Below are 26,534 nucleotides of genomic sequence, written 5' to 3' on the forward strand. Positions count from 1 at the left end.
AAAAAAAAGTTCTGCTCGGTCGACCATTGAGCCTACCGACCACCAGGCGTCCAGTGCTCCAAATCCTTTCTTCTTACCTGAGTCCGGGAGTCTTGGGAGTTCATTGGTTCGGTGTGCACTTCAGCGGTCTGGAAGCGGCCCTCTCTGGCCAGCCCGCTCCCCTCTTGTCCCTCCCCTCCCCCACGGGTGTTTGCCCAGCGGCAAAGCGGGCTCTTCCAGGTAAGTATATAAGTTACTGTACTGTGTGGGAGGGTCACGATCTTGGTAATTGCAGCTTCCCGAGCTTAACCCCTGCGCTCCTGCCTCCCTCCAACTTGTTGAGGACTCTTCGGGGAGCGGGAGAGGCAAGCCAGCACCGCAGAGAGCGCTGGCTGGGGGGCGGGGGTGCAGCGGGCAGAGAGGGGACAGCGGCACTGCGTGCAGTGTTCAAATGCAACACCCCCTGACAGAGGTTTTCATTGGATAGGTCTTTCCCCCACCCCCGTTGGCCCCTGCTTTGCCCCCCCTCCCCAACTCCCATGTAGGGGACGTCTCCAGGCGAAGTCACGATTCCTTCTCAGTTCGGAATGAACTGTGACTAGAGCCATGACGCAGCCAGCGCGCATTACTCACTTTTTGCAGTCACGACTTGGGAATCCGTGCTGGTTCCAACCAAAATTGCACCGCTACCATTGAATTATTTAATAGGATCCAGTTTGGGGGTAAACTTGTGCATTGTGCCAGGCAGTGAAGAGGCAAGGGAGAGAGGGCTAGAGGGACATAAGGACAAGGGGTGTCCCCCCTCCCAATTCATGGCTCTTGGAAACCCCACCACCACTGCTTCACGTTTTGCAGGTGTTTGATTGCCCCCCCCCCGCTCCGCCCCGCAATTTCCTTTGCAAATGAGGCAGAATTTGTAAACAGGGAACTTGTGGGACCGAGAGGGGCGAGACTTGGAAAAGGGAACTAGTATCTCCCCTTGGTATGACGAGGAGGCGGAGGGGTGGGCCAAGAAGCTGCGAGCAGCAGCTTTGTTTCAAGCTTGGATTGTCAAGACAAAGTGTGGGCTGCAGCGTTATTTGGTTATTCTGCACCTCAGTAACAGCCCTTGTTACTATTAGGAGTTGACGAAGACTCAGCCACAGCAAGGAAACCTGCCCAGAAAGGGACCTTCGGAGCTAAAATTAACTCGACTCACTCTCTTTTCCCTCCAGGGGCTATAATCCAGTTGCCCTGATGTAGGTCGGTCACCCACGGCAGGGCTGTTGCCAGGTGGGACAGGGACTACCTAGTCTCCCCCCTCTCTATCCTGTGCCCCCTCCTCACAGATAACCTCATCGACTTGAGCTTCAAAAGAACAAATATGCAATATTCCTGCATGTATATAAGCTTATTGTAGACTGCAAGAGTGCTTCGTTTCCCCACCGTCTACATTCTGGCTACTCTTGTGGCTCAGTTTAAGGATGCACCCTAGTCCAAGGAGTCAATCAGTATATATGGCTTTGTGTGCGAGTGATCCCCTCTCCCAATAACTTTTCTCCTTCCTCATCTGTCTGGCTACAGGTTCTGCCAAAGTATCTGGAGCTGACTGTAATGAATCTCACTCACAACTCACCCCCAGAGAGCTGGTGGTTTCCCCAGTAACATTTGTCAACCTTGAGAACAATCCTCCCTAATTTCTCCTGTTAGTGGTTTGCAAAACTGCCTTACAGGCGCCAGGCGATGTTCCGAAGCCTGGATTCTCTGTGCACAGCACCAGCAACTCCAGTCCTTTGGTTTTTAATACTCCCATCCCAGTAAGTCATTTAGAGCTTCTGTGACTAGGATGCAAAGGACGCGGGGGTAGTAAGTGACATAACACACGCCTTTACACCCCTCCCAGGAATTGCAGGATGTGGTTATGTGAGGGAGCATGAAGTGGGAGGGGGACAGGGTCGAAATAAGCAACCTATAGCCTCTTATTTTGAGAATCATCATCATCAGGGAGAAATATTTCAAAACCACTGGCGGGAAGGTGTTGGAGCCAGAGACTGGAGACCCAGACAGTGGCCAGCCTCTGCAGGAAGAGATGGTGAGCCTCCGGCTTTGGTCTTGGGTTCCTGGAGCGCCCGGCCTTAGCTCATCCTTGAATCTAACACTTCGCTCCCTCTCCTTTAATTTTTTCCCCTTTTCCTTCCCACTCACCCCTCCTTTTCCCAAAGCTCTCACCGAAGTCACGACTATCCCCTTTGAACATCCTTAACCCCCTCCATTCCGGATCCCTGTTTTGCATCCAGGGCGGGGTTAGCTTCAGCTGGAGCCAATCCTGCCCCCTGGCGCTCAGAACTGAACTTGCTGCGGACCAAGGAATTTTCAGCACCTATATTCGTGGACAGCTACCAAGGGCGGGATCAGTCGAGACCAGTCAGGACCAGCATCTAGGTGTTGATTACCCCAACCCAAGCAAGTAGAGAGGTTTGTCAGCGGAATGGGGATCGCTCCCCTCTCTTTATTACCTTTACCCCATGCAGTTCTGGTCTATATTCCATAGTCTCCATTAATCTCGCATCGAGATGGCCCATAAAATCTTGTCTGGCCACCCTTTATGACGGAGAAAATAGGGAGGGGGAGAGGGCAGTAGAGAGAACCCAGCTCAACAGCGCCGACCCATAACGAGAGAGAGCGTTGCAGCTGCTATTGACTCAAATTTGTCAGGGTGATTCCCAACTCTGCAAGAATTCCTTCTCGGTTCCTTTGCATGCAGCCCCCAATTCATTATATACATACATACACACAGAGAGCGCTACACCTCACCCCCTACTCAGTCTCCTTCTTCCACTTAGAAAGGGGCAAAAAGGCAGCCAAGAATGCATCCCGAGCATGCACGAAGCTTGTACTTACAGTCTGCAGCATGCACATGACATAATATTACTTACCCAAACGGGAACTCCTTAAAAGAGAAGAAGAAACACGGGGGGGGGGGGGGGGTTGGATAAAGGAGAGAGGAAGGAAAAATCCAACAATTAATTTCCAGACATGGGGAGGGGGGTGCGGTGGTGTCCAGGTTTTCTTCCACCCTCGCTGGCTTTTTATCCCAGTACAGCCCTCGGTCTATTTCTGGAACACGATCAAACCCAGATGCTATTTTTAGCAAGTACTGAAAAAACCTGCACACACAAAGGCATTTCGCTGGAACGTTGAGTCCAAAACATTAAAGGTGCACCAAGCGCCCCCTCCTCACTTGTTTCTGCAGACCCTCTTGCATTGCTATAGATGTCTTTCAAAACAGAAAAATACCCTACTATTTCTTATATTCTCCCTCCCTCCTATTAACTCCTGTATGCCTCTGCCTGTTGCAAGCTCCTCACAGTCTCCCAAGCAGAAGGCGTTGGAGTGGTTGTATTCTTAGAGCTTCAGGTCTCCATTGACCAGATCTCCTACACGTTGGGGAAACTGGGGATGCTTAGCCCCTTCCCCCAGAAGAGCTTCCCTGGAAAGCTCTAGAGTCTAACACTATCTACGATGGACATCCCCAAATAGGGGGGAGGGGACGATCATCCATACCCTTCCCACATCCCCTACACACGCTTTGCAAAATCGCGTGGTGTTTGCAACACACCGCCTTTGGAAATGTAAATTTTTAAAGGCTGCACGTGTGTGTGTGTGTGTGTGTGTGTGTGTGTGTGTGTGTGTGTGTTTTGCGTTCTAGTAATTCACTACAAGGGGGGATGGAGAAAAGAGACTCATGAAGACAGCGCGGAGCAGCCGCCTCGAGTCTCCTCTGCCAGCCTGCGTCAGTCATCAGCTGCTGACGTCACGTGCAGATTCTCCTCTTTGGTGGGTCTGGTTCAAGCTAGAAGAGGCTTCTGCTCAGAGACAGCGCTTTGTGTTGAGCGCAGCCACTGAGCAGGCGAGGCGGTCGAAGTGGGCGCCAACCCAGGCTTGGGCTGGCCATCAGCAGAGGAGGCACAGGGCGTGCTGAGGGCCCCCGAGGGGCGTGCCTAGCCAGACTGCCCCCTCCCCAAACATCCTGCCGCCCTTTGCAAACTCGGCGGTGCACAGACTCCGGCGCGCGTGCTTTCCCCGCCCTTTCGCATCTGGCCACAGTAACAGAGCAGGCTATGGCTATAACTCGGATTAATTCTCTGTTTGTTGGCCAGACAGCCCCGGCTCCTCGAGTGACGCAAATAACAGATTCTACGGCTCCCCCGCCTCTTTCCAGCTCTCGATCCCTTCCCCCCTCCTCTTTCTTTCTCCTCTTCTTTTCCCTGCGCCCACGCATCCTGCTTGGTCTCCCACGGAATCAGCCAGCTACAGCTTCCCAGAGAGCAATGATCTGAGTTACAGAGAGACCGACAGACTCACAGTACGGGGACGGATAAGCCTTAAAGTGACCTCGAGCGTGCACAACACACACACCACACACACACACACACACACACACACACACACACACACACACACACCAGCACAGGTAGCCTTTTGCCAATGATCAGCTGCTGGTGGTGGGAACGCCTAGAGGGTGGGTCAGGCAGTCTTTTTCTCCTCACCTCTAAGGAGGGAATCCGCCCCTACAAATATAGATAGCAGAATATTGGTGAATATGCAACTTTTCTTTCTATATGAGGTGGCCGGAAAAAATTTAAAAAAAAAAAAAAGGCTGCAGATGCTGTCTCTAGCCACGTTATCAGGCCTTTTGGAGGCCAGGAGAAGCTTTACTCTTAAATACCAGCAGATTTTTTTTTCCTTCTTAAAATAATGACCCTAGAAAAGAGCTCAGTGGGTGAGCGTTATTTTCAAACCAGTCTGAATGGCCCTTGTTTCATGACGGTCTCTGTGTGTCTAGGTGTGTGTGTGCCTGAATAGGAGGTATTTGGAAGAAATGCCACACCTCAGCATGACAAAGGGTTTCTTGATCGATGGAGGTGGGAAGAATTCCTCAAGATTGGAAAATCTGTACAAAATTACACACAATTTCCCCTCCTCTGATGCACACAGCACTGGATCTACCTGGAAGGGTCTCTGATCGGAGAATGGAAAAAAAAAATAGGAAGTCAGAGGCTACACACAGGTTGCAAGCATGGACCATCTCCTTTCTTACCCTAATTATCAACTTTCCTTTACAGTTCTTTTGCTGGATGCCAATAAACAATTATTCAGAGGTCATTAAGAGGATTTGGGCCCTAAGGTCTGGAAAAGAAGGCCATTGAGACTCAGGCTATTGTAGCTCTCCCCCGCCCCTCCTAACCTTTGTAACTTGTCTTACAAGGTTTCCATTTAAGCTTAAGCCCCTGCAGTCCCTTCAGTTTTTGTCCGTGGCTTAAGCTGAGAGGGACAGAGGACGTCTGCTCCATATGGAGGACACCCTCGGGCAGCCCATCAGCAGCTGTTTATTTTTAGCTCTCTGAATGCACGTATGTATGTATGCATGTGAGAATGTTGCTGCAGTGGGCTGGTGTGCAGCCAGCAGCAGCATCAATGAGAGGGAGGAAGTGGCTTTGGTTCTCGTACTGGGGGTGGCTTATATCAATGGGGCCATCAGATGTGACCAGGTGGACATGAAATGCAGGCAGTGTTTCAATGAAGTAGTCTCGGATTCATACAAATGTCAGCTAAGTGTGTATTTAAAGGCACAGAGGTGCATTTTAAGACATAAGATATAAGCACAGATGTGAGCTCATTCACAGAAAGTATAAGGTTTCTACATAGATGACATAAATTATACAGAAGAGATGCATTCAGAATAGTGTTGTGCTGTCTATGCTCTATGTGGTGGTGGTATGCCACCATGCTTGATTTGAGATCACAGAAAATTCATTCATAATTCCTAATAGTTTTCAGAAAACCCTGAATAATATAGAGATGGGGGTAGTTGAAATGTTCTGAGGCCTGACCATCACAACTTTGAGGACAACAGCTGAAAAATATAACCTAACTGGGGCCACCTGGTGGAGTCAGTGGCTCTGCTTTTCCTCCCAGAAGAGAGTGACTCTCTGCCGTGTCCTGGTATGCTGCAGTCACAGGACTGACTAGATTGCCTGAGCAGGGCTAGGAAACACAGAAGCCACCACTGCAGAAAGTTAGTCCTCTACAATTCCCGCTTCTCCGGGTTCTCTTTTCCCTAGCCTTTGGTGCATGCTTGGGTTGGAGTGGGTGACCTTGGCTTTCCCAGCTCTCTCATCATTCTTTGTTAAGGGCTCTGGTGCCCAATTCCTGTCTAAGCACTCAAACTAAAGACTCGGGGAATTAATAGACTGACATGGAACCTGTCCAAGATGAAAACCACTCTGCATTTTCAACCCATCCCTGGGATCATGAGCACAAATTGGACAAGATTCCCCTGATGCTCCCCTCAGAGAACGTGCAAGAGTAAGCTGTTCGTCATGTAGACCTTGAGAAGAACTGATTCTCCTCTTTCAGGATCAGCAAAGCCAAGGAATATTTTGCCTAGGTCTCTTCTCTCTTTTCCAAACATCAAGGAAAATGCCAGTAGGTAAAATACTGTGTTTGGGACAGGAGAGAAAAATGTAAGTCTCAGAAAACCCACGGAAGAATGATAGTTTTAAATACCAACTATACTCCAGATATTGTGTTGAACATTTACACAGAAATTATGGTATTTAATCCTCACAGAAATTCTATAGGTGTTATAATATTGACACCGGCCTCATAGGATCATGAAGTAAAGAAATCACTCCCAAACCATTAGTTATTATTTCTTCTTATTTGAAAGCCAAGGAAATAGAGGTCAGAAAGTCTAAATGACTGGTCTAAAACCCTTTAGAGCTTAAAGCTGCAAAACCAGGGATTGGATCTGATTCCCATCTGTGTGTCTGCAATGCGTACTGCCCACACCTAACATGCTTGCTCAATTCCAACTCTAGTCTTCAGTATTCAAGTTCTAGACTCCATCATTTGGAGGTGGATGTGTGTGAAGCTTTCTCAGCCATAACTGGATTCATAAAACTGATTTACTCCTGCTAGGGAAGTCTTTGGAATCAAGAGATACCGCCTTACTTCCCTATAGTCTGGAGGTGGGGCTCTCTGCTGGAGAAAAGAACCACCCCAATAGCAAAGAAGGCTTCAGCTAGCTTAGCTTCATTCCAAACAGGAGGGGTTTGTCTGAAACCAGCTAGAGGGGAGGAAACACATCAAACTTCTCCTTCCATTCAGGCTGCTGCCCTTACGTCTCTACACGGAAAGAAACAAGCCCCTTGTGTGCTAGGGGGAAGGTGGGAAGAGTCTTCCAAGATAGATGTCTTGGTTGACAGCCTTGAGTTGACCATCCATCCCAGCTCTCCTTTAGAAATGGGTGTCCCTGATCCTTTTCCTGATTTTGAAAACTTTAGACACTGAGCCATTAGCGGAGAGAAGGGGGCAGGGACTAAGCCACAGCATGCATAATGTAAGCTATTCCACAATCCCCTAACTCTCTTAAACACATGTTTTCACCACTCAACCTGATCAAGAGGTATATTCAAGCCTTGGGAAACATTTCTTAGAAGCCACTGCGTTTGAAGGTTTGGGAGTGAATAGTCTAATGCTGGGGGAATCCCACACCCCCACATCTTTTTCTGTTGTCGTCAATGGTAAAAGATTCTCAGTTCTCTAGTCACAGGAAAGTATCTAACATTATTCAACTCCAGGAGAGTTAAGACAGTATCTGCACACAACTCCACTGTCAAGAGGCAAGCCCCTCTCCATCCTAATTCTAACTGCAAGGCACCTTGGAGAACCAGATGATAGGGTTTTCATGCTTTGCCCCTGAAAGGCACTTGTTACAGAGTGAGGAGAGTCATCCAGGAATATCTAGAGTAGGTTTCATGGTGAGGATCTAAACAAAGACTAAGCCAGAGCAAGCATGTGATACAGAGCAGAAGCTGAGGGAGTGGGGTGGAGCTCAGGAAGCCAGCATATGTTAGAGGCCAAACAGCAAGGCACTGGAGCTTCAGAAGCACAGACTGCAGGAAGAAAGAATGACCTGAGGGAAGCTTAGAGACACCCGTGGGAACTTAGCTTATGATGGACAGTGGTCTATTTCCCAGAATTCAGCAGGCAGAGTCATTACCATCACAAATTCATGGGGCTCTAGGTGGGTCAGAATTATCAGAACATTATAGCCCTAAGTCAGCTTTGTCATCAGCTGTGGATCTACTAAGCTTAGGTCTCACAGGCCAATCATAATGAATGGGGTTGTACTTCTGTAGTTCCCACCCCAATAGATCTAGGCTGTGGACCAGAGGGAAGGGCTGGCTAGAAATACCTGCTGTGCGTTTGCACTTGTTGGCAAGCATCTACTGATTATTGAACTGGTTTTGAATTGTGTCATTAAGAAGGGAGACTTAGGGGCTGGAGAGATGGCTCAGAGGTTAAGAGCACTGAGTGCTCTTCCAGAGGTCCTGAGTTCAATTCCCAGCAACCACATGGTGGCTCACAACCATCTGTAATGAGATCTGGCACCCTCTTCTGTATACATAATAAATAAATAAATAAATAAATAAATAAATAAATAAATATAAAAAAAGAAGGGAGACTCAGCTTACATATGAAAACCTAGCATCTCCTAGCAATTCTAGGTTACTTATGTTGTTTGGGTGCTGGGGATAGAACCCAGGGCCTCACACATGCTACATAAATTCTTTACCACTGAGCTGTAGGCTTGGGTTTTGTTGTTTTTGTTTTGTTTTCTGTTCTTTTTCTAATACACGTCTTACTAAGTTACCTGGGCTGGCCTTGAATTCATTCTGTGGGCCAGGTTGGCCATGAACTGACTGACAGTCTTTGTGCCTTAGTTTCCCATGTAGCTGGGCTTATAGGCATATGTCACTGAGGCTTGACTTTTTTTTTTTTTTTTTTTTTTTTAAGAGAGTAGAATGATATTCCCAGCTCCTAATACAGTCAGCCTTTAGGGTCTTCTCTGCTTTCTAGAATAATGTGGAGCCCCACTAACATGTATTGCTGTTCTGGGGTTCCCTGCCAGGGCTCAAGTCAAGAGGGACTCAACAGAGGACACACCTTGCTGTCTCATATGGTGGGTCTTCATGAGCACTTGGTTTCTGAGATCACTACAGACCATTCTAGACAGTGTCACTTACCTCATCATCTGGTAGCCTGTGGCTTTGGGACCCGTGAAGAACAGCCTTGGGTCTCCAGGGGAAACCTCTATAGTGAAGCCATCACAATGTGGTAGAATGAAATGCACATTTAATTGGAGAAAAAAAAATCTAGGGGATTCCATTCTGTATTAAAGGGCAATCCAATTCAGAACATCTTTCTCCCTCTCCTCCTCCCTGCCCCCATATCCTTAATCAGTCTCAACAGTCATGAGTAAAGCTCCTTCACTAGGTCTCACTGGGATTAAAGGATTTCTGGTCTTTCCATCCGGTTTCAATGACATCACACTCAGCTATACTTGGGGGGGGGGTCTCTTCCCTGAGTGTGATGGCTCCAGCAGAGCATCTGTGACTTCATTTTGGAAGAGGGAGGTTTTTCTTGGGTTTTCCTGATCAAGGGACTGAGTGTTAGCTGAGTCTGGTGTGAGGAGGAGACAGAAGAAAGGGAAAATAATGGTAGCCATCTGGATATGATTCAAAGGGGAGCTCACCAGAGACAAAGCCATGCCCCATGGGAGTGACACCTCAGAGAAAGAGCTGAGTGGGTGACAAATGGAGAAAGGGTGGCGGCGGTCAGGAGGGGATTATTATGGCGAGGGTTAATAGGAAGATGAAGGTGAGCAGCAACATTGCAGAAAGCAGGAGGCAAAGGATGACATGCGTCCTGGGTGTCTGAGCACTGCTCTGAAAACTCATCTGGTCTCCTCTCGGTCGCTGGCGCTCCTACAACAAGTGAGAGGAAAGGGACATGGTGTCAGCAATCCACATTCCATCACTCACAATCCCTTGCAGGCATTCAGCTCTAGGCTAGCCCCTCCCCTCCTTCCCTGGCATTATTTAGACTTTCCTAGAGACAGGAGGAGTCCAAGGGGGAAGCGTTCAAGGCAACAGTTGGACAAAGGGATGGGCACCCTTACCAGCCGGTGGCCAAATACGTGTTCACTCCCAACTGGCAAAATCTGGAACTATTCATCAAGAAACCCCATTTTCTGGCAAAGTGGAGTTCCTGGTATTAGCAAGTCAAAAAACAGCTGTTCCTCCCACCAGCCACTAAAGGCTCAGGGGGCGGGGGCGGGCTTACATCATGGGCAAATAGTTTTAGCTTAGCCACTCTGTTTGGGCCAGTGATACCCAAGCAGTCACAGAGAAGGCAATCCCAAAAGGCTGCTCTTGTCGGCTCTGTATTCTCAGTAGGCATCATTCTGACCCTATTATGACGTCATGGCTTGTAGGGAGAGTGACAGCTAATGGGAGGTCTGGAGTTGGAGGAAGGGGAGTTGGGTGTGCTTTGGAGGTCTCTGTATAGTTGTGACACAGCCAGTGAAACTAGAGACCAGCATCCCTCCCAGAGCAGCAGTGAGAGCCCCATTACTTACCCATAGCTCAAACCCCTGGGAAGAATTAGTGTGGACAAGCTCTGAGATTCTCCTGGATAGGTTGAAAATGTACACATCTTCACACTCACATGGACAGGAGCACTGAAGTATATTTGGGTTTTCCCCAGGGCTCTAAATAACCCTAAAAGTTGGACTGGTAAGAGATCTGCCTCCAAAAGACAAGTGTCTAGTGAAATTTCTAGTTCAAATGCTTAATACCAAGGGAGGTAGATGAAGAACCAATCTAATACGAGAAAGGAGAAATTCAAGAAAGGGTCTGCATGTGTAACAAGAAGGTTTTTACAGTGTTTATTTCCTGTAACTAAAAAGCCCGACTTACTGGGGCTTGGTGGTTAAGAGCACTTAAGAGGACAAGAACTCAGATCCCATTACCCACATTCTGTGGCTTATGGCACTTCTAACTCCAGCTCCAAGGGATCCAAAGCCCACTTCTGGCTTCCATGGGTACCCATATACACACAGCTGTAGAAACAACACCCTCACATTCTTTCCAAAAAAGCCAGACGTAGAACTCAGCCCCAACCAACACCAAGCAGAAAGTCAGGGCTTAAGCCAATGCTGGCTCTTAACAAAACCCGGAAGTCCCTCAGTTGTTTCATTTCTCAACATGTGAATGTACTGCTACCTGTCACACCTCCCCCACAGAACTTCACCTGTGAAAACATTGGTGTGAACATGTTGTGCAGGTTGGAAAAGCTTCCTCTCTGTCCTGGAAATTCTTCCTGGTCACCCTGATGGCTGCTCTGCCTTCTTCAATGTGGGTATAATAAAGTACAGACTAGATGAACACAGCCATCTAATGAATTGCCTCTTGGGCTTGTATTTTTTTTTTCAACAGCAGGGCTGGAATGCTCTGGTACCCAGAAAGGTCATGGAGCAATCCCAGAGCCAAGGTCCACCTATTTATATTAAGTGCTGAGGGCAAATTCCACTCCCCACTTTACATTCCTGCTTGGTTCTTGCTTCTCTTGAGTTATGACTCCTAAGCATAATGAGGATCTCAAAATGGAGATACCAGGGGCTTGTTTTACACAATGTTTGATCTCAGTCATCTAATATGTAAAACTCAGGCATGGAGTTTTGGTAAACAGGAAATGAATTATGTAAGCAAAACACTTAACACTGTATTGGTGCCCAGTAAACATGAGGATAAGTTATAAAGGAGGCAGAAGAAATCAGACCAAAATGCTCAGAGGCTTGTCCATGGGGCAGCAGAGTATGGCTGCTATGGAGTTTTACCACAGGGCCAGTAGAGGGCACTCCTGAGTAAAAACGGATTTTGTCTATATTTTCTTCAGTTCATAAAACAAATCTCTGCTAAGAGGCTTTTTCTCCATCAGAAATCTTCTTTTGCTTAGAGAAAATTAGAAACTTAAGGGCTCTGACCTGGGCCTATTTCAGAGAACATGTGGGTTCTTGAATTTTAGTGACAGGTTCAGTCCCGTCAAGGTTCAACTCTTGGGTTGAATGGAATAAAAAAATATGGCTCCCCTAGTACTCATCCCCAAAGATCCTGGACTGAGGCATGGAGCTAACACATCTCTGACCCTTGGAGTGTTGAGGATGCTCTAATTTCCTGCTCATCCTCATTCTACAAACAGGTGGATTACAGCTGCAAACCGATATTAACAGCTTAGTAAAAACTTGCTACAAAGGTATCATAGAGTCTAAGCATTCCCCTGTTCCCCAGATTTACACCAAGGTGGCTTTGTAGCTCAGTGACTAGCGGTAAAGTAAAAGAAATAGTCACGCCTGCTTTGGGGAGCCTTTAAAGGGTAGGTGTGGGATCCCTTTCAGACAAGGGACCTAAAACGGGTGCCCAAAGTCAGATGGATTGTCCCAAGGTTTCTGAGCCAAGCTTTCCCACACTCTTCCCTTTCTGAGATTCCTACCAATCAGTTAGTTGGCCTACCCAGGCACAGCTATTTTTCCACACTTATTTTCTAACTCATAGTTAATCAGTTCACTAGTAGTAGCCCAGGTGATGAGGAGAGATCTTTCTGTCTCTCTTACAATTAACATTTGCTCACTACATGAGTTTGATTAACAGTGGCCTCATTTCTTTTAGGGTGCCCGAGAGACTCAGCTCCTCATCTACTTACAGGATGACACATAGCTTAGAAGGGACTCAGAATGAGGCAAAGACTTGCCATTCACAAAGGTTAAAAATGTAAGGTGAGCGAGCGTTCTTTCTTTTCAAAAGTAATGATAGCCATTGAGCATCTGCTAATTTCGGGACTATACATGTATTCATGTACTGAAACACACAGTGTATGCATCATCCCATTCAAACCTCACCCAACATTGACAAAGGGGTCTTAATACAATGTACTCTTTTAGTTGAAAAAAAAAAAAAGAAAGAAAGAAAACAGGGTAGAGAGAGATTAAACTACTTGTTTAAACTCAAACAGCTGTCATGCATAGTGCTGGTATTCTGAAATTTGAGCCCTGGCTAGTTTCTCGTAAACAGACCACAATGAGATGTGCTTCAGTGTCACGAAAGGTTTCCAAGGGCCAGCAGAGGCTGTGCAGGTGAGGACACACTTGTTTAAGGTCAAACCAAGGCTGATGAAAGCATGGGACGTCCTGTCTTGTTCTAATAGAGCACATGCAGCCTATCCCAGAGGGAGAAGCCACACCAGGATGAAGTGTTTTCTCTCCTTTCCCCTCGGACAACAGGACACATTTACATTTTGGTTTTGTAAAATGCTTTGTATTTTCATACTTTGGGAACGAGCTGGAAAACTGACATCCGGGTCCTGATTGCAGAGTAGTACCCACGGGATCCTAACGCCTTTAAAAAAAAAAAGGTGTTCTTCAGAAGTTCCATCAGGAATAGCATGGGGGCGGGTAATGGAGGATCAGTAGCCGCCATTCCTGTTATTCCATGTATCCTTATCCTTACCTGTGTCTTTACTGGGGTCTGTTTGCCCACTTCTGGGCAAGGGCAGTGTGGATGTCTTTGATACAGGGACTTGGATCACTCAGGGGAAGCAGAAGTTGTATAGAGAACATCACAGGAGGCACAGCTCCTTAATCACAGGTGACAAAGAGCCTGCCTCCACCACCAATGAGCTTGGCTCCTTATACTCATCCTCTACTGACGGCAGCCCCCAGAAGGAAGCTGTCCGGTAAAGAGGTGAGTTTCTGATGATGTGGAGGAAAAGAAACTCCAAGAGCCTGAGGACCACTGAGTACAGGAAGAAGATCGGGACCCCAACTCAGGCCCACCCTGGCCTATCCTGGTGCCTACATCTATGGAGTTAGCATTGAACGGCATTTGCCATCCTCATGCGGGATTCATGCTGATCACCTTGTCAGTATGCGTACTACTCAAGTTAGCACAAGCACCCGACGTTCTAATCCATGGGATAATTTGTGGCCCTAGCTCACTATCGTCAGTGGCTGTGTGGGACTCCATTGGATTGAAAGAGTAGTTAGGTGACAAATCGAAGCACAACATTGGTCTGGATTATAACTTAGGACACTCATTCTCAACCTTCCTCAGGTTGTGACCCTTTAATACAGCTCCTTATGTTGTGGTGACTCCCCAACCATAAAATTATTTTCATTGCCACATCATTACTGTAATTTTGCTACTTTTATGAATCATATTGTGAATATTTTTGGAGGTACAGGTTTGACAAAGGGGTCATAACTCACAGGTTGAGAACCACTGACTTAGCAGAATCAATGTTCTGATAGATACGGGGTTCATTCTGATGAAGGACTTGTAGCGCTGTGAACGTCTAGATTTTTTTTTTTTTTTTTTTTTTTTTTTTTTTTTTTTTTTTTTTTTGAGACAGGGTTTCTCTGTGTAGCTTTGCACCTTTCCTGGATCTCACTCTGTAGACCAGGTTGGCCTTGAACTCACAGAGATCCTCCTACCTCTGCCTCCTGAGTGCTGGGATTAAAGGTGTGCACCACCACAACCCGGCTGAACTTCTAGATTCTTATAGGAATGCAGCATGCCCTCAGCAGGGATCAGCTTTTGTGATGCTGCAGTTTGTAAAATAGAGACAGTTAACATTTTTTTAAAAGATGAAAACTTGGGGCTGGAGAGATGGGTCAATGTTTAGGAACATTTGCTGCTCTTCCAAAGGACCCACGTTCCCAGCACCCACATTGGGTGGTCCATGACTGTCTATGACTCCAGTTCCAACGGATCTAATAGCTCTCTTCTGGCCTCTTAGGCATCTGGCATACACATATACCCTGCCCCATAAACACATACACACAAATATATATAAAACTGAAAACTTATAAGCCAGAAAATTAGTGCAAAGTAGGAGAAACTCTTGATTTGGTGGCCATGTCTAAGAAGGAGCTGGTGAGAAAAGATAGTAACTATTTTGATCCTCTCTTCCCCCTTATATCACCTCTCCTTGTCATTTCTCTTTTCAAATCTGTGCAAACAGAGTATGAAAAATAATAAGTAGGAACAGACAGTCCTTGCCCTACATTAGGATCCAAAGTGCTGCGGGCAGAGCTGTGGTTGAGGCCACTTGCTGCAGATGTTGAGGCCACTTCTGACTCTGTAGCTCTATTTTTTTTTTTTTTTTTGTTTTGTTTTGTTTTTTCGAGACAGGGTTTCTCTGTGTAGCTTTGCGCCTTTCCTGGAACTCACTTGGTAGCCCAGGCTGGCCTCGAACTCACAGAGATCTGCCTGCCTCTGCCTCCCGAGTGCTGGGATTAAAGGCGTGCGCCACCACCGCCCAGCTGTAGCTCTATTTTTTAATGGAGAATTGTGTGAGTATGTATATACACGTACACATGGAGGTCACAGCACAACATCAGCTGCCGTTCCTCAGCAGCTTGTTACCTTATTTATTTATTTATTTTTGAGACAGAGTCTCTCCCTGGCCTAGCGATGGACAAATAGGTTAGACTGTCAAGGCAGTAAGCCTCGGGGATCCCTCTGTTTTCACCTTCCCTGTGCTGCAATCATAAATACACGTCACCACACTCAACTATTTGCTGTTTGTTGTCGTTGCTACATGAGTTCTGGGGAGACGGAGCTCAGGTTCTTATGCTGGTAAAGAAATTAACCAACTGAGCCATCTCCCCAGTCTCTGGCTTTGTGGTTGTTAATACCAAGATGTAGGGTCAGAGAAAATCCGATATTCCTGGGATCCCTGACATAATGAGACTACGGGCTTCTAGTAAGAATACTGCCATAAAAGTCTAGCCTCTTCACCAAGAGGATACTGCCATAAAAGTCTAGCCTCTTCACCAAGAGGATACTGCCATAAAAGTCTAGCCTCTTCACCAAGAGGATACTGCCATAAAAGTCTAGCCTCTTCACCAAGAGTATTGCTAGAACTCTGTGATCTTAGTGAATGGCACATGCTCTTCTCTCCCAACTGGTACCTGCACACCATTCACACACTGACATCAATTAGCTCAGGGATGAAAGGAGTTCTAGTAGAGCAGGAAAGCCGTAGAGCAGATAAATTCGGAATAGAAACAGAGGCCTTTGATGGCTTACGGTCCACACAAGGACTGTCTAATTGTTTAAGAACTCAGAGTCATTAAGGCCCTCACCAGAAGAAGAATGTGGACGATTGAAGGGATATTTCTTCTCTTGACTACAGGTGCCATGGTGGCATGGAGGATTTGTGTCTGAGCTAAAACTGTGGGCTGCTATCCAGGAGAGTCTCCACGCCTGGAGGGAGGCTAGGTAAGGGGTTTCTCTCTTTGGTTCTCCACTAGAAATGAGGTGACTGAAACTCAAGATCTAGATCTGACGTAAGCAGTCACATTCGTCTCCAAAGACTCCCAGGAGGGCTCTCATGAAGTCTAAGGAGTACTTGGAGGATCTGGTTCAGTGAGGGGTGATGGAGATCTGGCTTCTGGCTTCCCCTGAGCCAAATGCAGCAGACAGCCCTCACCACTAATACCCTTGAGCTCCAGGTCTGTGACAAGCTTCTCCTTACCTGCATGCTCCCCTTTCAGAGTGGAGGCTGTTGTGATAAAAAAAAAAAAAAAAAGAATGAATGGACTTTTGAGTTGGGGTGAAGGTTCTATTATAGTTGCCTAGTCTAGGCCAGTGGAGAGAAATTCCTTTTAGTAGGAATTTGGGAAGAAAAATTTTATCTCAAGACCAGGGTCCCCAAGTGAAGGAAATGGTAGCTTTGGAAAAGGAGGAATTAACCCTGGTAGGAAAAACCAATGGTAGAGCATACAATGTGCCTCAAGAGACATGGTTCCCAAGTCACTTCTCTGATGGTTCCACAGGTTCACCAGTGGCCACAGATATAACAGTAAAGACAACTCTGAAAATAACTTATCAGATACTCGGTAATCTCCAGGCACTGTGCTAAGCCACATGCAAATATCAAGTTAATGAATTAGCACAGTTCCTTTTTGAGATAGGTACCTAGTTTAACTGCCAAGAAACTGAAGCTTAGAGAGTTGAAATAACCCATCAAAAGCCACATACCCAACCAAGTACAGGAGTCAGTATTTGGTTGCACAGCCTAGACTATTCATCATTATACTGCATTCAGAACACTATCAGGATCCTGCATCTACCTTCATTCAGTGAGTTGGGGAAGAGAAGAAGACTAGATTTAAAGACACTTTGGTATCTGCTTCTGTAGTGGGTAGCTGTTCCAGCTTTGACCTGGAAGTACTACTCCCAATGAGGCTTCCAGTAACTGTCACGCCTACCCTATGGCCTAACCTCTGAGGCGGGGCAGAGATGGGAGCCCTTAAGACCCGAGATTCAGATGTGCTGGCTCTTTGTTCCTGGATGCTGGATGGTCAACCAAGCAGAGTTCTCCAGAGAACCCAGCTGGACTGCACCTCACCTCTCCTGGGTCCTGTAACCAACTTCTTTACTAGCTGTAAGTTACCCCCCAAAATAAACCTCCTTTTTAACTACATGGAGTTGCCTTAATAAATCCTCCAATATGCTTCTGTGTACCCATGTATACAAACATATACATTGTATGTGCTAGAGTGATGTCACATAAGCCATCTCATTCTAATCTCAGGATAACCTCTAGGGCAGTGGTTCTCAACCTGGGGGTCTTGACCCCTTTGGAGGTCACATGCCAGATATTCCACATATGAAATAGTTACATTAAGATTCATACCAGTAGCAAAATTACAGTTAGGAAATAGGAATGAAATAATGTTATAGTTGGGGGTCACAGCAGGAGGAACTGTATTAAAAGAGTCTCAGCATTAGAAAGGTTGAGAACCACTGCTCTAGGGTATGGATTATGAGGTGAATACTCCCATTGTTCAGGTCAAGTGAACAATGCAGCTAAATAATTTGCCTAAAACCATACACATCCATGTGGCTACTTAAAATCTAGTAGTGTGCAGCCAACTCTATTTGGTATCATTAGATACTCAGGATCAGCTATCACTTACTAATTACTCATGATGGGTCAAACTCAGTGCTAGGCTCAATTCATAAACAATAAATAATAATTCACTGATTAGTGTTCCAGCCCATTAACTGGACTATCACTAAAGCTGCCCCAAGCCTAGTAAAAGTTACAGAAAAGAACAAGCAAGAGTAATTCCTTTTTCTTTTTCCTACACAGACTCGGTAGTTTCAACCAAACTAAGTATTTCACTAAAGGGCATTCCTGTCACCTAATGGGCCTGGCAGAAAAGAAAAGCCAGCTTAAGGCTGAAACACACAACCCTCAAAGTCCCTGAGCCAATGCTGCAGGGTCAATAGTGTCTTCACTCTCCAGGTAGGATGCATTTTTAATGCTACCTTAGTCCCACCCTAGTCCACCGCACCACTCTTGCTTTGCTCCTTAGCCGGCTAGAAACAGGAAGGCATTTGGTGGAGGAAGGAAAAATTTCTTTCTTACTGGGATCCATCAGGAATGCAGGACTATTTTCCCTTGGGCCCTTTAAGCCTCAAGTTCTCTTACTCCTTCAAGTCAACATGAATTGACTATACTGCCAAAGTAATTTCTAAAAACCTGTCATCCCAAGGCAGGAGATCTCTAGATAGACTTCAGAGTGATGGGGAGATTGATAATGATTAATTAGCATTAAATCACTGGCACAGTCATTCATGGAGCATGTTGAGCATCACTTTATTTGCTTTAGATGGAAAAACCTAAAGGTACACTTGGGTAGGGCATCTGATTGATCTAGTCAAGCTTGGCTATGACAGGTATGGACCAGAATGGATGCTTTTTCCAAGGCCTGGCCTCTAGTGCAAGGCATCCGTGGGCCTGGGAGAGATCAACAGATGCGGTCTGTCTTCAAAGCTGGAACATCGGGAAGTAGTGGGCTTTTCAAGGTGGAACTTGGTTAGAGAAGAAGAGTACTCCAATCAGTAATGGAGGATGTCGAAGTTTTCTGTTGTAGATGGAATTATTTGCTTGATGGAGGAAGGTGAGCAACTGGACTCTTGGTCTAGGAGCTGGGCCAATGTTCACCCCTTCCTGCTGAGGATGTCTTCAAAAGTTTGTGACGTGTGTGGCCATCATGTAGGGTTCTGTGCTCAGAAGGGCTGAGTGCTTGTATTAGAACCTAAAATTCGTGACCTTGGAGTTCTTAATTATCTTATCTTTGAAGTTGTATTCTGTAAGTCTGTAGGAGAGTGGAGCATGTGAGTGAATGGAGAAGACAGGTGGGATGGGTTCCCACTTGGTTTTCTGTTGGCGGTGCCCTCTGGGGAATGCCACTGAGAGCTCAGTCAGGTTCAGGGTAGGTGAGTTATAAGTCTAGGATTGAGAGAAAGGGGATCCCACAGTTCTGAGAGGTCATGCTTTTTGTCCAGAAGCTGCTTTGAATGCAGGAGACAAGCCAAGGAGCTCTAAACATCACCAATGACTGAGGGACCTTAGCACGGCACTTGTCACTCATGGCTCTTGTCCTAGTCAGGGTTACTATTGCTGAGATGAAACACCATCATCAAAAGAAAGTTAAGGGGGGAAAGGATTTATTTGGCTTACGCTTCCACATCATTGAAGGAAGTTGGGTTAGAAACTCATACAGGGCAGGAACTGGAGGCAGGAGATAATGCAGAGGCCATGGAGGGGGGCTGCTTACTGGCTCGCTCATCATGGCTTGCTCAGCCTGCTTTCTTATAGAACCCAGGACCACCAGCCCAGGGATGGCACCACCCACAATGGGCTGGACCCTCCTCCATCAATCACTAATTGAGAAAATGCTCCACAGGCTGGTCTACAGCCAGATGTGATGAGGGCATTTTCTCAGTTGAGGGTCCCTCCTCTCATACGGCTATTACTTGTGTCAGACTGACAAAGCCAGGCAGCACAGCCCTTCTCTGTATTTGCTGCCCACCTGAAGGATACTGAAAACCACGACGTAGGAGAGGTGGAGAGAAAGTGAACCATAGAGCTTTTCTTCTCAGACTTCCTCCACTCAACAGCAAGCCAGAGAGCACTGGCACTGGGTACCCTTACCAAGAAGTGAGATATAAAACAGGAAAGCTCATTTTGTTTGCTGTCCCATCATTCTGGTAGGAATGAGATGCCTCGGCATGCAGGGACTACAAGCGGGAGGTGTGTAATTTCTGGGACTGGGAAGACAAGCTAGATGTTCTTTTGTCTGTATTTAAAGCCAACGCTGCACAGTATAGAGATGCGTAGCAAAATTCACACTAACAAAATAAAATAATGTTTATTTCCCATAACACTGAAGGCATGCAATCAGCTCCACAATGAGTCTAGAGAGCCCGTGGAAGAAAGAGAAAACCTTTTATTTTAGTGTCTTTAATGGCATTATCTTCATGATTTTTGAACAAGGGGTTTTACATTTTCATTTTGTATTGGGCCCCCCAAATTATACAGTTGCCCCTGCTCATTCCCCTATTTTTGAGAAAGGGAAGAGAAGCACCAGGATTATTCAAGGCACTGAAGAACTGAGTTGGGACTTCATTCTTTTCATTGAATGGATGTTCGCTTGAGGTAACTCTCTCCAGCGTCGAGAGAAGAGGCAACTGACACTCCTGAATGAATATGAGGAAACCCAGGGCAAATTCAGGTTCACCACATACACTCAGGGATGTCAGATCCACCCCTAAACCAGGTGTAGCATTTCTCAACTGGCATCTCCAGACTCGTGAGAAGAGAAAGATTCTATGTTGCTCATGGACTTCCATGTGGTGAGAGCCCCGGGCAAATTTGCATGTGTTCATGTCATCTTGACACATACAGATACATGTATACTTTGCATACATGTCTGCACTTGACATATACCTGGGCGTGTTCAGACCTGATAAAGGTGGATTGTAGGGTGGGGGATGGCTGATGGACAGGAAACTCCTTTAGTGAGTACGAAGTGTCGAAGAGTATATATTGGTCTATTGTCCTTCTGGAATTTGGTCCTCAAGAGACCACAGCTGAGAGCAGAGAGGGATTTATAGGTTCAGGGGATGATGGGGGCCACATGGCTGGATTTCAAGGCCATATTAGTTTCTCTCCTAACCACTCTCTCCTCTACAGCTGAGGGAAACATTTGTTAGCCTAAGTAAAGAGTAGGGCAATTTCCTTCCAAGAAGACTAATCCAAGTGGCCTCAACTCCTCCTAGGCTTTGAAAGACATTGCCATGCTTCTAGTGGCCAGAAAGTGATGGGGCAGTCCCCTAACCAGGACCCTAAATGATGCTGGGGTGCCTATCAGACATGCTGGCCTGGCCTTACTGGGGGGTGGAGTCCCTATCCCTCTGCTCTCTCTAGATTGATAGTGTTTCATATCAACTACAGCCTGGACACCCCCCTCCCCCACCCCATCTCTTCGCTTCTTTCGTTTAATAATTTATTTGTATTTTATATACATTCATGTGTTTTGCCCACATGTATGTCTGTGTGAGGGTTGGATCCCCTGGAACGGGAGTTACAGACAGTTGTGAACTGCCTTGTGGGTGCTGGGAATTGAACTCAGGACCTCTAGAAGAGCAGCCAGTGCTCTTAACTGCGGAGCCCTTTCCCCAGCTCCTACCCTTTTTTTTCTTTCTTTCTTTCTTTTTTTTTTTTTTTTAAAGTTAGGCTCTCATTTTGTAGCCCAGTCTGGCCTGAAACTCACTATGTGGACCAAACTGGCCTCAAACCTGTGGCCATTCTCCTGGCTCTACCTTCTGGGCACAGGGATTACATCCATGTCTCACCATGCCCAGCACTCACTATTTCTATGTCTCTGCGTTTTGGTATTTCTAGCTCCAGAGGGTGAGGCAATGACTTGCTAATTCTAACTTCCAACTTCCTTCCCCAGTTTCCCATCTTCTTGTTGGTATTTCCTCATCAGGTGCCTTTGGTGACGCAGCCACTTCGCCCCTTTGGGAGGGAAAACCTCACAAACCATCGCCTTCCTTTGGACATGTCATCCAGCTGGTCCTCCCTTCCACCACCCCAGTCTCATTGTCTTTTCCCTGGTTCAGGTTCTGTTCAGCCAGCCGTCCAAACGACAAGCAAGCTCTTATCTCTATCTGAGGATAGCTAAGGCACCCCCTCCCCACACGCATTTGCGTTACAGCTCTCAGAAGAGGCAGCTGTTCAGAGAAGAGGCTATCCAGGTTTCCTAGAAGATCGTATGCAAGGGAGAGAAAACACAGCACTTGAGCTGACCGCGCTGCCTGCTTCTCTAGATTAAAAAAAAAAAATCTTGCTTTTCAGACACATGGAATCCCCATTGACGAGGTGTGGCCAAAAGCAGGCGCTAGATTTTTCTCTGGGTACCTGGAAAGCTCGGGATGAAAGATGAGAATCATGACCCTTGTTCCGCCTTTTCAATACTCCGGAGGATTTGAACTCTGTTTCCCAAGGTCAAATGACTGACGTTGAAGCCCCCCACTCCACCCCTCCACTCTTCAAAGCTCCTACCTAACAATGAATGCCCCTCTATAACACACAATACAGTCGGTGGATTTACCTCGATTAGAAAACCCTCCAATTCCTTTTCAAAACTAGTCTTGGGAGAGACACTTGTTGATTACCACCTGGCTTTGTGCAGGGGCAGGAGGCAAGAGAGAACAAGGCGGGAGGGGAAACTCCGGACTCAGACCTCCACATCTCCATAAGGTACTTAATACCACACCAACAAAACCCTCCTAGGATGCTCCCCCCACACACACCCTGCAAGCCCCTTAGCTCACGCTTGCCCTTCTCCGTGCTCCCCCGCCCCCACCCCAAAGCAAGGGAGGCCAACTTTGCAGCTTCATAGATGACTCCGGTGAGCTTCCGTCCTCCCCCCTCCCTTCGCTGCCCGCCCCCGCGATTTCGCCCTTCACTCTGCGGGGGCCTGCCTCTCTTCCTGCAGCAAAGTTTGCCAGGCGCCTTTCCAGGCGGTTTTCCTCCACACAACCGGCCCTACGAAATTGTGCATAAAGATTTCCCTCTACAGGTGGTTGTGAGCTGCAGCAGGTTTTTGCTCTTGCAATGGAAACATTTTTTTTCCCCATTTTACCTACTAATAAGGTTTTTAAAAAAATCATTTTTGCTTACACCCATTGAAGACTTAGCATATTTTCCCAGATACTGTGAGATTGAATTCTTTTAAGGAAACATTGCCACAGCCACCACCAGCATGCCCCAACTCTCTTTATCACCCTGTACTCCCCCTCACTTTGTTCTCACTTCATGAAACCTTTTTGGAACTAGATTTTTCATGTGCAAAATCATTACCAGATAATGAAGACATTTAGTGAATGAGAATCATCCCCAAGTCTGGCAAACTGGAAGGAGCAATTGCCCACTAGAGAAGCCCCCTCCAATCTGCCACCCCCACCCCACAACACAGCATCTCTTTCCCTGATTCCCGATTGGCATGCCCCTTGCAAGAACCACACACACAAGACCCTAGCAAAGCCTGCTCAAGAAGTCTAGGCTATTTGTACAGATATTGTTCAATGAAAAAAAAAAAAAAAGACAGTAATCATGGATAGTCATAAAGAACTGCTCTTCCAAACATTCACCAACTGACATCATAAACTTTGCAAAAGGCGAACACAAGGCAGTGCATGGTATAACCTACCTTGGCGAGCTCCTTCACTTTTTAAGCAAATGTTTTCCCCTCCACGCTTTACACAGATTTCTAGGGAAATTTGGAAGGGCTGGTGAGGGGGTGGGAGAGGGGAGGGGATGAGGGTAATATAAATAAGGAAGCATTTTAAATGCACCACGCAAAGAGCTCCGGATTTCACGTCGTGTCTGCACTCTTCCCGGAGCAAAGCAAAACAGTTCTCCTTCAGTGCCAGACTTGTAGGGAGAGGGAGAAGAGAGCGGGAGGGGGAGAGAGGGAGGGGAGAGAGGGAGAGAGGAGAAAGAAAGAGGGTAGGGGAGATGCTGAAAGAGGGAGGGAGGGGAGGGAGAAAGGGAGGGGGAAGAGAGAAGGGGGGAGGAGAGGAGAGAAGAGCAGCCGGAGGGAAAGAGAAGAGGAGGCAGCCCCCTCCCACCTCCCACCCCCTCACATTCAGGCACCTCCCGAGTAACTGATCAGAACACAGAATTCATCACCCACGTTCAAAAACCCAGACCAGGGACTAAGTCCCAATGCATACACACTGGGCTCTATTTATAGACACACCCTAATGATATGCCTTGCATTCTGAGTGTAAATGTGTGTGCATGCTGCCCGAATTACATATGATTCCTTTGACAGGTATTATTTTTATTTTTTTAATGCTGCAGTGAGACTGCTTCTATTTAGCCTTTCTTTGAGTCAGGAAAATATGCGTCGATTTTGAAGAGGCTCTGGGAATGATGGGGGTCTTGATGTTTACAAAACCCTGGCTCACTCCCCCCCGCCCCCCGTGCCCCCTCCTGCAAAGCTGGGATATTTGCAGAGTTGGGGCTGTTTGGAAAGGCTCCAGCCCTGGCTCCGTGTAGCACGCCCAGTTCCAGCAGCGTGTGCTATTGACCTGCATTGACGTCAGTGCGTCATTAGGTCTCCCTTAGAAACACTGACTTTCAAAAATAGTATCAAATTAATTCAGCTGGAGCCTGGTGAAGAAAGGCTACTAGCTAGAAGCAGCCATAAAACTCCAGAATTTTCAGCCCTAGATCTCTTCTTCTTTGCTAGGAGCCAAATAGAATCAGATTGTATGGAAATTGCCATCGATGGGATTTTTTTTTTCCTTAAGAAAGGGGACCAAATTAGATTGCAAAACCCAGAAGTGCTTCTTCTTCTCTCTTTTTTTCTTTTCTGCTGGTTTTTTTTTTTTTTTCTGATCTAAAAATAGCTTCCTGCCTGAGCTGACTGCGGTATCTTTTGTGTTGCAGCCCTGGTTTTTTTTTTTTTTTTCAGTCTGGACCCTGTGAACAGTGGCGCACAAGCAAAGACATTGGTCTACTGATATATGCAAAGCCAGGAATTCATTTTAATGAAACAGGTGTGTCTTATGATGGTGAGGGGCGTTGTGGTGGAGGGCACCATGGGAGAGACTTATGCCATTCATAGCTTCTCTGTTTCACTTCTTCCAATTCATTTTTTTCCAAAGACACAATTCCCACCCCACGTGTCTCACGTGGCCTCTGACCAGCACATGCAACCCCCATTCATAGAGACACAAAGTGCCAGCGATGCATTCATGCTTCGTGGAGGCAGTACATTCACAGACAAGGACTCTGGGATATTCTTCCTCTCGTGGTTGCCTGGCAGAAAAATACAGAATTCGTGTCTCAAAATAGAAGAAGGCTTCATCTGAGGGGAACTTAAATAAGCAACCTGATGCCAAAATTGCATCATTAAAATCTGCATTTATTAAACATGTGCTTGTTACTGGGGCCAATTATGTCCTTTACATAGCTAAACAGTGTAATTTCTAAAGGTCTGTTTTACATCCAAACATTTTCACATGTACGTGTGACTTCTTTACGTGAACACCCACTGCCTCCCCCAGAGATCCTGGATGGGGGGTGGTGTAGGTTTTTTTTTTTTTTTTTTTTTTGCTTTCAGAGGAGGGACGTGATCATCATCTGGTGGTCTTCATTTCTTATATTCCTTGCTCCTCCCTGGTTCATCCTCCTCAGATGGGCTACACTTGTACCTCTAGATGATGAAAGAATTTGGTTTTCCTGACCCATTCTGTCCTTAGCATCTGCCAGACTGTTAACGAGGGGACTAATTAGGACAGTTGTGTACAAGGGCACTCACAGAGACCACTCGAATGACAAAGGATGCCTTGGGTGGAGGAGAAGAGTCCAAAATATATTTAGCTCATATGACTTAAAACTAAGTGGACCTTCCTTAAGTTTTAAACATATTTATCAGGTCTGATTTACAATTCTCACCGCCCCGCCCCGCCCCCCCCCCCCCAAATCAGTTTTGCTTATTACTCTATCCCCAAATTAGGAAGTTCCTCCTTCCCTGGAAGCTGGTTGGGAAAGAGAAGGGCATCAGATGCCGACCCCAGCATGTTAGACAAGGAAACAATCTGCATAATTCTTCCCTGCCAGGCTAGTGGGTCAGGGGGATGCAGGTCATAGAGAACCCCATTTCGCCACACTACTCACCTGCTCCTTGCTAAGCCCCAAGGAAGAGAGAGCATCGGGCCAGAAAGGAGACTGTGGGGCTAGAGTTTATCTAAGGACAATTCCTAGTGGCCAGAGGAGCCTTCAACTGATAACAAACAGACTGCCTGTTTCCCCTTCTCTGGGGCTTCTGGGAGGGCCATACAGTTGCTAATGGTCCATGTTTTAGCAGCAGCAGCAGCAGCACAACAATAGCATAAAAAGCAGATGCTATGAGAAAACCAAATACTCCCCCTACATACCCCCACCTCACCTCACAGACTTCAGTAAGGATACTTATCCGTGGATGCTTTCAGCCAGCCAGGCACCTGCAAGCCACTACCCCAGCTTGCAAGGGTTCCCATACACCCTTCATCACAAATGCATTCATTCATAGAAACTACAGTCATTCATGCACCTGCACACAACCACATTCATTCATATTTTAGCCACAATTGCAGCCACAAATTTGCCTGCAAACTCTGAAAGTGTACACAGCAGGAACACACCATTGGAAGGCTGCACTCTATCCCTCTCTTTTTCCCCCACCGCCCATTCTTTGCCCTGCTTCTTTTTCCTCAAGGGGGTTCAATTCTGAGGCATATAAAATCCTG

General features: G+C 46.6%; 2 long non-coding RNA genes across 2 annotated transcripts in view; both read right to left on the bottom strand.

Moving 5' to 3' along the window:
- Nucleotides 1–452, bottom strand: part of LOC114699734 — an 80,644-nt gene extending 80,192 nt beyond the window's left edge. Inside the window, exon 1 of the long non-coding RNA XR_003735574.2 lies at nt 78–452. This is a non-coding gene — a long non-coding RNA (uncharacterized LOC114699734). The remainder of the gene's footprint in view (nt 1–77) is intronic.
- An 8,693-nt stretch (nt 453–9,145) lies between these two features.
- LOC119087866 lies at nt 9,146–11,597 on the bottom strand. Its single transcript, XR_005091361.1, has 2 exons — nt 9,989–11,597; nt 9,146–9,794 (listed from the first exon to the last, which is right to left on the bottom strand). It is a non-coding gene; the product is annotated as an uncharacterized LOC119087866 (long non-coding RNA).
- Nucleotides 11,598–26,534: the final 14,937 nt, after the last annotated feature.

Source organism: Peromyscus leucopus, chromosome 4 (genome assembly GCF_004664715.2).
Source record: "Peromyscus leucopus breed LL Stock chromosome 4, UCI_PerLeu_2.1, whole genome shotgun sequence".
Taxonomy (NCBI): Eukaryota; Metazoa; Chordata; class Mammalia; order Rodentia; family Cricetidae; genus Peromyscus; species Peromyscus leucopus.